This window comes from Melozone crissalis, unplaced genomic scaffold, assembly GCF_028551555.1.
Source record: "Melozone crissalis strain CALT ecotype California unplaced genomic scaffold, PUWL_Pcris_2 ptg000002l_1, whole genome shotgun sequence".
NCBI classification, from domain to species: domain Eukaryota; kingdom Metazoa; phylum Chordata; class Aves; order Passeriformes; family Passerellidae; genus Melozone; species Melozone crissalis.
In genome coordinates, this window is record NW_026535780.1 from 22,230,338 (window position 1) to 22,243,032 (window position 12,695).

At 37.9% G+C, this 12,695-nt stretch overlaps 1 protein-coding gene across 3 annotated transcripts in view; it reads left to right on the forward strand.

Moving 5' to 3' along the window:
- VPS13B (vacuolar protein sorting 13 homolog B) overlaps positions 1-12,695 on the forward strand; it is a 433,545-nt gene that overhangs the window by 15,435 nt on the left and 405,415 nt on the right. The gene's annotated exons all lie outside the window — the stretch shown is intronic.

Consider the following 12,695-nt stretch of genomic DNA (forward strand, 5'->3'; position numbering starts at 1 on the left):
TAGTGGTGTTAGCTTAGTACAAGATGCTTGTTTGCAGCATGACTTTTGAAGTTTGTTGGTTTTATGTGCAACATCAGCTGGAATTCTGTCCTTCTCAAGTAGCAAGAGGAAAGGATAATGGGTATGGGTGTAATATGTGAAGGAATGCTGAGGCTCCTAAATGGACATATGGGTTAAGTGAGAAGAGATTAAAGAAATTCAATGGATGTGAAGTCACCTCAAGACAGGAAGGGTGGATTTTTTGGGGGTAGTGCTGGTGATCCTTTAAGCTTTCATATATTCACAGGTAATTCTAAATAGATTGTTTAATCAGGTGAGGGTAGCACGCTTACATGGAGAATTCTACTTGTTTGCCTTGGAACACCTGAATAGCTGAGAAATGTCTCACTTTTTTTGGTAGAGCCTTTTTAGGATGCCATGTTTTGGAAAAAAGGAATCCTAATTTTAGATGTGTTGGAGTAGTTTTCCATGTATGTATATTTTTTTGGGAATCCTGCATAGGGCTGAATTTATTGAATCAGTCACTATTTCAGACCTAGTAGTTCAATACACTATTATTTTCTCCTATGCTTTGAAGAAAATATTTTCTGAGCAGATTACTAAAACACAATTATTGCATGGGTTTGTTCTAAAATAGATGTTGATATGGGGCTTGCTGTTTTATGGATCACCTTGTATTTCAACAGAAATCATTGCTTTATGTGACATGTTTTGGATTTGTACTTTTTAAAAGGCTTGTGCTTTTGGGCAGACACTCTTAAATTTATCTGTGGTTCTCAGTGCTTTATTTCTTATAATTCACCTTTTTTTTTTCCTTAGCCTGTTCTTTAATGTGGTTGGGTTTTTTAAAATACTTAAACTGTGGGCACCAACTTCCTAGCTAGGTTCCTCCTTCCTACTTAGAATTCCAGTTTAACTATAATTGTGCTTTGATTCTTGGCTGTAGAAGTTGATTCCTCTTCTTTCTGGAATCTCTTCACTCGTCCACGTGTTGTCTGTGTGTGCTTGTCTGATCAGTCTCATTCCACTAAATTACATATTGAGTAACTATCAGCTGACCTACTGATCTTTCTGAACTATAGCTAGTGCTGTATTTTTTTCCCAAGAGTTGTGTTTTGGGACTAGAGAGCGTCCAAGACGTGCTGTCTCTGTTGCAATGCTATGTCGATGCACTTGGCAATTTTAACATTGGCAACTCAACATACAAAGTGAAGCAGTAGAATGGGTTCATTTTCAAAACTGAGTTGTTTGGGAAATAGCATGGTGAGAATTCAAAATCTCAAAATTTATGATCCAATCCACCAATCTTTGGTGATGGAAAATATTTATTTTCATTTGCTGCAATTTGAAGTGTTATCAACTTGTTGCACATGGGCTACTGCTTCTGAAAAGAAGAGCTAGATAGCAACCTATGAGGCTTTTCCTGGAACTGGAGTGTACTAGATTTAGAGATTTGTTGGCATAGGAGGTGCAAGCTGTGCTTGGGAATGTATTCTGACTGAAGCATTTCCCCATGTCTTAGTTGTGGAGACTTGTATATTGTTGAATATATTGTTATCAAATAGGGCACAAGTAGCAGAAAACCCATTTATCTCTGTCTCCCCTCCCCCTCCTTTTTTATTTTTGCTTCCATTGCATTCTATAAAGTTAATTCTAGAATCTGACTGCAACTTGCTACTCCTAAGTCATGCTCCATTAAAAAAAACAAAGAAAAATTGGAAATCAAATTATGTAAGCCAAGAACTGTTTGACCCCCAGATATGCACGCTTCTCATTATTCATGCGCATGAAAACTAATAAACCCCTGCCAAATGCCTGTGTTAAAAAAGTAAGTATTACTGGTTTTAACCTAAAGCAGGTGCATCTCTTCTGAGCATGAGGCATCTTGTTTCTGAGGCTCATCTCTCTATGACTTCTGGCCTGCAATACAATTTCACTCCAGTGAGCTGCCTCTTACACCTTCTCACACTTAAAATCTGTAGAATTCCCACTTTGCTTGTGAAGTAGTTCAAATGTTGACAGTTTCAGTAGTGTTGCCTGTGTGGAGGAGAAGTGTGTCTCAGAGGAAGCCCATGTTCCTCCTTTTACTTGTTTAAAGCTGTAGTTCCTTATTTTCTACTTAGTAGTTCTAGATTCCTTTGCGTGGGGGATTGTGATGTTACTTAACAAGTGAGGAAGCAGCAACCCCACTTACCTGTTGTACTGCACTGCTATGGGAGCTCCTTCTGGGGCATACATTTGTGTGGGTATATATATGTGTATGTGCATTTGTATTTATGCCTATTAAAGATGACTTTCCTTCTGACTTGATTTCATTATTGCTTGATGGTAAGAAGGATCAGTTAGGACAGGAAATATGGATTGCACTCAGTACATAGGTAAACAGTTTTGCATTGATTATAATTTCATGTTAATCCAGTTATAGGGCAGTGAGAGCAGGCAGGAGCCATTTTCTGATTGCTTTGTGGGCAGGTACTGTCACACAAACCCAGCTGAATGGTAGTCAGTGCATATTTAACTTGCTTCCCTCAAACAAAATCTTTATTTTTTTCTGGAGTTCTTTAACAGACCATTGTCACATGTTCTGTGATCACTAGAAAGCTGCAGACCCCAGACTATTTTATACTACATAGTACAGCTGTGGTCTGGAAAGTTCAAGAGTGTGAATGTTGCAGTTTTTTATACAGCAAATCACCTGAATATGCTGTGTGGAGAGAGGAGGTGATACGTGAGAGCTTTTTAGGCTGCAGAGTGAACTTGGAAGCTGAATGTCAGGTTGAACTCCTGGCAAAGCACCAGCTAGAAAGTGCATTGTTGAAATGTAAATTATGGTTTTGTTCTGTATCAGCTATGATAATATCCAGTAATTTTTTGATGGAGTGGCTGTGCTGCTAGGGAATTGAAGGAATTATATACAGGAAAGCAACATTATAGCAGGGAAATGGATGGCACAATTTAAATATTAGAGCTAATGCAGCATTGACCAATTTAACTTTTATTTTAGAACTATGGCGTATATTGTGGGTCTCAGAGTTCTGGATTTGAATGTGAATGCAATAGAATTGCTTTTAGTGTGGCTTAATATGCTATATGTCTGGAGAAAACTCCAAATAGTCAACAGGTTAGTAGGTAAAAAAACCTACTAATATCACTAGCTAATTTAACTAATGCTAGTGATTTACATATGCTTATATCTTTCAGGTGAGTTTACCTGTGTTAAAGTATTTATTGCCTCTGGGCTATGTGTGAGTACAAAGAGTGTTTGTGTGTCTGTGTACAGGAATTTTCTAAAATCTCCTTTGAGTGCTCAAGAAGACTTTGTCAAACTGTCACCTTTTGGTACCTCCAGAAGATGACAGGGCTGTTGGCTGTTGAGGTCTTCTGGATGTTCATTCCTGATACAGGTCCCCCTTGAAGATAATTCTTCAGCTTTGTATATCTTGCTTTTATTGACACATCAAAATTAGCAGGGAAAATAGCACATCAGCTTGCTAGAACCTTGTGTGTTAATACATAATGATTTTTGAAATATGTGAGTAACCTAAATTCCAACACTTAAAATTTTCAAAATAATGACAAGTGTTCTGTTTGTAAGTTTATGGGTTGGGAGACTATCCATGGAGACAGAGAGGAGGGTGATACAGGAGTTCATCTATTTGAGGAACTGTACTGCAGGATAGTCCTGGACAGGAACCGAACTGAATTGGTCTGTGCTAGCCAGCCAGCAGATCTGCTCCTCCCTGCCACAGTCCCTTTATTTCCCTTGGGTGTGTACCAAGCATTTGGAGAGCAGAAGCTGGCATATCACTGAGTGTGAATTTGCATCTGCTGTTAGCTCAGGGTTTAAACCTACACTAGCTGCTTTGAAAACAAGGTTGCCACAGGATGTTTTCATTGTTCACGCACTGTGGTGCACCAGGTAGAAAGGGTTGTTTGGTTTCTTCTTTGCTGTCGTTAATTCAGTACATTGGTATTTGGGAGTGATCTTATGGTATCTACTCCTGAATTTTGGAAAGGAACCCACTTGCACGGGAGCAGAGTCACAGTGATTTCTGCAGTGTTAGAGTTGAACTCAGATACCACAGCATTGCTGATGTTTATTCCAGAAAATAGCTTTACTAAGACAGATAAAAGTACTAACATGTGAATGGTGTATTTGTCTTTATAAAGTACAGACAACCTGTTCTGATGTGTTGATACAGTTGTATAAAGTAGAAAGATTAAGAGTAATCCCTATTACTGATCTTTACTCAATTTTTTCCCTGACCTACTTACAGCAAGGAAATGTAATGCCAATAGTCAATGTCTTTGTTCCCAGGTACAGGGAGAAAGGGTTTATATATCATCTTTGGCATAATTCCTAGAAGTTTAGGATCATATTCTGATTCCTCTTTCCCGGTATAGGTCTGGATTACTTCAGTTGATTTACTTTGGAGTAATTCCAGATTTGTCCCAATCCAGTTGACATCAAATCAGGACCCTACAATCCAGCTTTGTTTCATGTAGTTGGGCGAAGAGTTTGGATTTGTGTGGTTTAATGGGGAATGAGGTGAGGTAATGCATGTAAAAAATATTTCCTTGGAGAGGAAGTAGTTTTTCCTCATTTGTTGATAGATTAAAGCATAGATAAATTTGTTGGAATGTGTTTTAGCTCCTCATTACGGCAGAACCTACCATTTGAGAATGGGCATGATTACACATTTTGTAGTGGAAAAATCCTGCAATTTGTTCACCTTTGGTAAAATGATCTTAGAATTTCAAAAGACAAAATACTCTTAATTCTTTCAGTACAAAGCATACTCTGGAATTATAGCTTGTTTTTTTTGGAAGGAGTAGTATTTTCTCTAAAAGCTTATCATTGAATTATAAATTCTTAGATACAGCTTAATCAAAAGAATTCCTTTTGCTCACCTATTGCTTGTCACTTACTTTGAGATACCTGCACTTGAAGAGTCGTTCCTGCTAAATAATTTTGATGTGCAACTGATGTAGATTGTGTTTTATTTTGAAAACTTAGGGATTAACATAAATTCAGTTCTGGTGAGCTTCATGTCTTCCAAAAGAATGGATAAATGTTCAGATTTAAATGTGTGCTTTCTCTTCTAAGGAAAAATCATTGTCTTTGCCTCTTTACAGACCTAGAACCTGAGGGAAATTGTACTGTGTTACTGGCAATACTCTGGACCATCTAACTGTTAGAAAAGTGTGAACTTTGAATGTAAATATTTTTTTCTTTGCCTCTGGAGAAAATTGAACAAACTTGATTCCTCTGTTGAGAAATATGTTGTTTTTTTTTATTTTTTTTCCTCTCCTCTGGCATGTTTGCTTAATGGTTCTGCCACTGACTTGCTAAGAAACTGTTCTGAAGTCCACACCTTGGCTTCAGGAGATCCACTTGGCTTCCTTTACACGTACAAAGGTCTACAGAGAATGCTATGAGGTTATCCTTAATTTTCAGTAAAGTTCTTAGGTATTGCACCTAATTGGAGGATGAGCAAAGCAAAGCTGCTTTTCCTTTTTTCTTTTATATATGTAATCATTCTTCTGAAAGATTTTGTCACGTAAATTGAGTTATTAGATTTGCAAGTATTTTCAGTTAAAGCTGAAAGTGTCTTTTAGTTTCATTAGGTTTCAAAGCCTGTTAGGCCTGTTAACCTCTCAGCATTATTCAATATTTCAAATTAGTTTAGGGTTTCCAGAAACTAATCAACAGCAGCAGTATTATGTGATTACTTAGAATTCAACCTGAAGATCATTGGTCCTGGTATTCTAGAAGTGTGCTGATAATGTAGGACTCCTTTTCAAAGAACTGCAGTAGTTTTGCATGCAGTTCTGAGGGGTGAGAGGGCTCCTGATCAAGGCAATCAGTGTTGCTCTGCTGTTGGCCGTGGGGAGCACAGTTGATGGCAGTGTTTCAGTCCTTGGGTAGGTGGGCTGCTCTCAGGTTTGTTTTTTATTCCTAGTGGTAGGAGAGTGTCATATTTCATAGCTTCTGGAGCACTTTCTGTAGGTGAGTATCATCTGGATTGTGTTGCATATGTGTGTAGTTCTGCTGCCTTCTGGAAGTCTCTGCCTTCCTGTATCTTTACTGGATTCCAGGTGTTTTGAGCTTTCTACCCTGCAGTTTTTACCCAGCAGGGCCTGGTGAAGACCTGAGAAAGAGGGCAGACAGGAGTGTGCTGCTGACTGCACACGACTCATTCAGCCTGTTCTTGATGGTCTTCTTCCCATATGTTCCTCAGATGTGGACAGTGATGATTTTGTGGGATAAATGCATTGTTCTGGCAGTGGGAAGTGGACATCTTTCCTGGAAGCTCTTCAACCCTTTTCCCAGCATGGATTTAAAGATGGGCTTATTATATGATGGGGGAGAGGCTGCAAGCCCCCTAGATAAAATGGTTGTGGGGAGCAGACTGCCTGCTTCACTGCAGTCATCTGGTAGGCAGCTGAGGTTCTCGGGAAAGGCGGCCAAAGGGAACAAGCTAGATGAATTGTCCTGCCATACTGCACATGGCCTGTGGGTTATAAGTTGTTCATCGTTTATACTTGCTTATGATCCTTAAGAACATTAAGATTTTGCAGTAAAACTTTAGAAAAATACTTAACAGCATGAAAAAAATCTGCTTAAGCCACAATGAACTCTCTAGTTCTTTTCACCAGCCTTTCACAAAGAGAGAGCATCTGGTGGACAGAATAGATCAGAGTCCTGAGTGCATATGCTAGTGGTTTCATTGTCATCAACAGGCATTACATTTTTGTTGATTTATTTTGTGCAGTGACTAAAACTTCATTTCCTGCTCTGTTAAGGATGTTCTACTTTGCTTGACTTGTACTAAAATGAAGTATGGTTGTTTTATCCATATAAAAGTTGAAAGCAGTTGTGTGGCATGGAGTTAATGGTGGACATATCTTTTATCTACTTATGTGTATGCACCGGTTCTTTTCATCTGAAATCCTCTAGTTGTTGATGATGCTAAATTTTCTGCAGTTAACTTTCCCTTCTCAGTACTGTAATCTGAAGGTCAAGATACTACAATCTATTCTTCATTTATTGCATATCAAAGAGTATTCCTCTCATAAATGTGGCTTATAAAAATGTAGTTTATTACCCATATACCAATTATTTAAGCACTTCTGTTTTCACTCAAGTAAAACGAAGTGCATCTAGTTGTAGGAAAGTCAGAGATTCACTTCTACTGATGTCTGTATAATCCATCAACTTGAAAAAAGAATATGCTATAGCTGCTCAGTCATTTTACTTCTGGTATTTTTGATGCAACCATAATTTATCCAAAATGGTGTTTTTAGTGCATCTTTTGTCTTGGGAGAAAAAAAAAACCCAAACAAGATACTGCATTTGGAACAGCACAGGGCAGTGTTTTTCTGCATGTCAAAGCAGGGCCCTCCCATTTTTGATCTTATTCAGTATTGAGCTGTATCTAATTGAACTGCTCCTCTCTTGTGTGTGAAGTGTGGCTTGGATGCCTGGTTCTCTACTCTGGGCTGTGTTCCTGGATGTGTTTCCTCAGCAGCATTGCTGTCGTTTCTCTCAAGTGCCTAATAAGGTCCTGTGATTAGAGGGCACTGCCACGAGATGTTCTTTTGGGGGAGAGAACTGGTTGCACCCAGAGCTTGGGTGTCTTGTGGCCACATTTTTGTTTTCAGGTGAATGCTTTTTTGTGTGTGAAACAGCAGAGTACTTTCATCTGACAAATAAAGTTATGCTGCTTTCAGTAATGTTGGAAAACTTTATTTGAAACAGAAATAAAAAAAATACAATTTTTCAGAAATCTGAAAGTGAACTTTGATGTTTCCAATGAAATGTTTCTTTTTCCACCACTTTTCCTCTTGATCTTGTACTAAAAGCAAGTACCAAGGTTATGAGCCCTCTAGAGCTTGACTCAGTGAATTGGGCTGTATGTTAGGATCTGGTGAAGGACAGGCTTGCCTCAGAACTGCCAGCTCATGAGCACTGATCTTCCCTCTGGCTGTGCTGGATGTGGCTGGAGGTTGATGATTCTGGCCCACAGATTCTTAGTTTAGGATGCAGTTATAAGATGCTGACTATGTTTAAAGGTAACCTGCAGTTAATTTGAAAGTAACACTCAATGTCTTCACACATTGTTAAACCAACCTGATGGTTATACTAATGCCAAGATCCTATCCTGTCCTTGGCACCAGTGGGACTGGTATGAGTTCTGTGGGTGTTGCCTGTTAATAGAAGATGGATTCTGGCTCTTCAAGTATTTTTTATGATCTGCTGACACAGTATTTCATTTTTTCAGATTTAATAGGCTTCTGAGTTCTCCTCAGCAGAGAGCAGTCTAAAGTGCTCCTCTATCATCTTTTGTGGGAAACAACTGGTAGGCAGTTTGCAGGTACCAATATAAATGATGGCAAGTGCCACAAGGAGAGAGAAAGCTGGGAGAATTGCAGCTAGCAGTTATGAGAAGATCCCCTGCATGTGACATTGCACTCTAACAGAAGCATTAAGGAAGCATTGTGTGCTGGGACTGGGCTTTTCAAGTGGTGATGTCCTTTTTTTCAAATTTTTCCTGTCCTGCTCTGCTTCAAAACAGCAGCACACATGTACCTGTTCCATTGTTGCCTCTTCCTTTTGCCTCGTCTTAAAATGATCTTAATTGTTAAGTTTTCTTTTTTTCTGTCCTAGTGTTCTTGATGCTTGACCTGTGAGCTTTGCCCATCTAAAAGGTCTGGTGTATGACATTTTACATTTTATGACTGTAATATTCTTGGTTATCTTTACCCAAATAAAACTCCTGACAGTAATACTTGTGTCTTTGACATGTCACATACTATTATTTTATAGTTTTGGTTTTTTGTTTAAAAAAAAATCTATGGGATTTGTGCAAAAGGCTTGTGCCTAGCAATCTTAGAGAGGTAGAAAGCAGGGACATACTTAAGTGGTTGTTCTGCTCTTTTTAGTTTTCATTGCTGTTTCTAAGGAGACATGTAATGCTTTAAGTGATTGATAAAGTAGCCTTGTAAACACATGCAGGTCATAATAGTGTTAAAGCTTCCTTTGTACATGATTTTTTTCATCATTGAACACTCTTGTAATGAATTCAAGTGTGGTATGATCCTGTCATTTGTGCTGACTTGATGTAACTTCTTGCACTAATCACATCTTGATATTTATTTCTTGACTATAACTTCATGTCAGTTTTACTGCTGTTACTGAGTAAGAAATGGTTTTGTTCATGCAAGATTATCCTCTTTTTTCTTGCAATTTAAGAAACACAGGTATATTCCCAAACACATAATTTCCTTTGCTCTGGTTTTAGTTCACTGCAATGTGCAGCCTGTTCAAAAGAAAAAGGACTTAATCTGCTCTGATGCTGAAAGGCACCATGTATGTAAAAGCAAGTACTGAAGTGTGGTGCTGCTTGGTTTTGATTATATACTTATTATACTTATTATTTTGATTAATCAGTGAAGATTCTAGATGAGCAACACATCAGTCTTTCATAGTGTGGAGACTTTTTTTCCATTTGTTCTTGCATTACTGTTTAAGATCTTGTTTTACCAGTGGTAGGAGAGCAGGCAGGAAGATGTGGAAGGGAGGACAAAAAGAATGCTTATTGACATGCAGGTCAGTTTACATATTGACATAGCAGTTTGGTAGGCTACAACATTATCAAAATTATTCTCAGGAGCTCTCTCCGGCAGTTAAACCTATTTTCAGTGTTCTCTTCACCATGTACTTCACACCACCACTTGCTGTCATACTTGCTGTTTTGTAAGGTGCTGTTCTGCTGTCTGAGCTTATCCTTTGCCTTTCCAAACTCCCCTTACCTGCTTCACCTACCTCTTTTGTTTAACAAAACTACAGTGCTTCAATTTCTCCTTCATTTTGAATGTTAATGTAGATTTATCAGAACTATTGCATAATTGATTTTTAATTAAAGGAGTGTGAGACACACGTAGTATAAGCACACTCCCCATCAGACAGCCAGCCCTTAGAAACTTCTGCAGTCCTGAACCAGTTTCTATAAATATTTGCTTTATTCAGAATCCTGATCTAAACTAGGCTGAAAATTAGCATAGCAACTGATTAGAAGACAAGGGTAACTTTTCCCAATTCTTATAGTAGTTAGAAATGTTTATTTCTTCAAGAGTATTGAGTTTCAAGGATTGAGAAGTATTTATCTGAAAAAATAAGTTATATAGTACTGTCTTGTTGAGTTAAATTTATGTGATAAAAATTGAAATTTGGATTCTAGTTGGATGAATCTCATACTTTTAAAAAAATTGAACACTTGCACAATTTCTTGTGGGAGTTTCAAAGTATTTTGGTTTGGTAGCAGAGATAGTGTGCATGGAGGTTTTGATGTTCGTATTTTTTTCTGGCAGTAAAAATGCAAATAATAGTCTTTATCATAGGTTTGTTTATAAATGAAATTGTTTATAAACTCTCCCATGAAAAAGTTTTTAATGAATACCAGTTTATTTTAGGAAGAATTGCCTTTCCTTTACCCTCTTGGGAATGCTATTTTTGTTGTATTTTTCTATTTATTCTTTTGGGAGCTTTAATTTCTAAAAGTTATTTCATGTGCTGTTTAAATACTTGCTGTTTTATCCAAAGCTTCTCCTATATATCTGTAAAACCACTTCATATTCTCAGTAGAATGTTAAATATTTAAGACTGAGGTCAGTACATCACTGGAATTTATGATCCATTTATGATCCATTTTATTAAGCCATTGCTTTCCTAGCTTCTTAATTAAAGTCACCCCTTCCATGAGAACAAAGCTATATACTCCATTTAACACAGAGAATGGTATTATGAGAGAATTTGACATTCTCTAACATACAGAATTTGTAATATGAATTCAAATTAGAAAAATTAAATGACAATAGCTATGTAAAATGCAAACATTTTTCTCCACCATTATTTTTTTTTGCTATAGTCTAAGACTTGGAGAAGACAAATTATTTGCAGAAATGTACCTTGGAATTTGCTTGAAGGGTTCAGAGTGTGGTTTTGGGTGGTTTATTTGTTTATTTAATTATTGTGTGTGTGAGGCTGCAGATATAATTTCCCCACACATTGAGTTACGTTATCAGTAAACCAGTTCTTTTACTCCTGTAACAGCAGCTGAGACAATCTTCTAGCTACATGAAAGATTCTGGAAAAAGTCCCTAATGAAACTGATGAACTTATCAAGTTTTGAAACTAGTCTCTAGTGCATATAGAAATTCAGAGGCAATGCTCTGGGGCTTAGAGGCTATTCTATTGAAACTGGCTTCCTATTGGTGTTTGTTGTATGGACACCTCATTTTCATTCTTGCTGGGGCCAGACACTGCCTTTTGTAGGGCATACAGAAGGCTGCTTGTCACTGTAGGAGATGAGCTTGGGACAGCAGGGTTGCTGCTTCACTGTCCTTGCTGGAGCTGCTGAGAGGTCTGCCATGTCCTTTCTCCCAAGGCTGCCCATCTCACCCCTGCTGGCCGTGGCTCTTCCCTCACCTTGTCTGTGGCACGGCAGCTTCTCCAGTTGTCAGAGCGTGTTTGTTGCTGTGATATGTATTGCTCTTAATGAAACTCTGAAACCAATAGTTTGCTTGGCCAAAGATTAATTGGAAAGTACTTAACTGTTTTAATTCTGTATTTAGTGGCATTTACACAGAATGCCATGTGGGTAGCAGGTACTTTGTGGTTCTCTGGGGAGCATGGATTGCTGTAGCTGGTTTTGTTGTACTCTTATTCAAGAAAATGTTGCTCTGAATATCTCATAACAAGCTGCTGTTACACACTCGTGGTGGTATTTTGTAATATTGCTACAATAATCTACCTGTATGGATTTCAGCAAAAGGCTTATTGAATTTAGTTTCTCCCCACTGCGGACCTGCCATCCCACTTTGGAGAATGTCCCAAACTCTGCTTGAAAGGTAACACTGGGGCAGAGTAACTCAGAAACTCAGGCTCCTTTTGCCTGAGAAACAAAGCTCCTTCCTCCAGAAATAAAGGGCAGGAGGGAGAGAAGGAAACCCCAAACCTTGCTCTATATGTAGAGGTAACAAATACCTTTCCTTGCTTATCTGAAACGCTCTAACATAGCTTCTTCATTCTACTTACATTGTCATGTGGTTCTGCTCTATCCAGTTGTTCCTGATGTATCTGAGCTGCTCACTGGCACCTGGTTTCTGAACATTGTGCTGTGGGATATAAAGATGGTTTAAAAGGTAGTCATCTAAATTAGTGTGGGGAAAAACCTGTTTCCAATAACTTTTATGGGTCTTGCAATATTTAATACATATCTAGTAATAGCTGTGTATGTAATTGTCTTTATATGATCAAAATATATTATTGGACATACTTTTGCATTCAGATGCCAAATTAAAATTTACTGTCAAATGTGGGTGAGGTTTCTTTTTCCATTTAATAATGCTGGAACTAAGATCTGTCACTGTGTACAGTTCCACTTGGTATTTTGTAGTTGATTGAAGTATTGCTGCAAGATGTTAATGGGAATTTTCTCATGCTCCTTGGTTTGGCTGTTGTTCAGAGACCAGTTTTCATCCAAACTATTTCAGTAAACTTACATATCATATGTATCATTGGTAAATTCTGATCCCTTTAAAACCCTATAGAGAGACAACCACACATTTGAGTTTTACATAGCAAAACAGATATATCAGAGAATATGGACAATGTCTACAGCTTTTTTTTC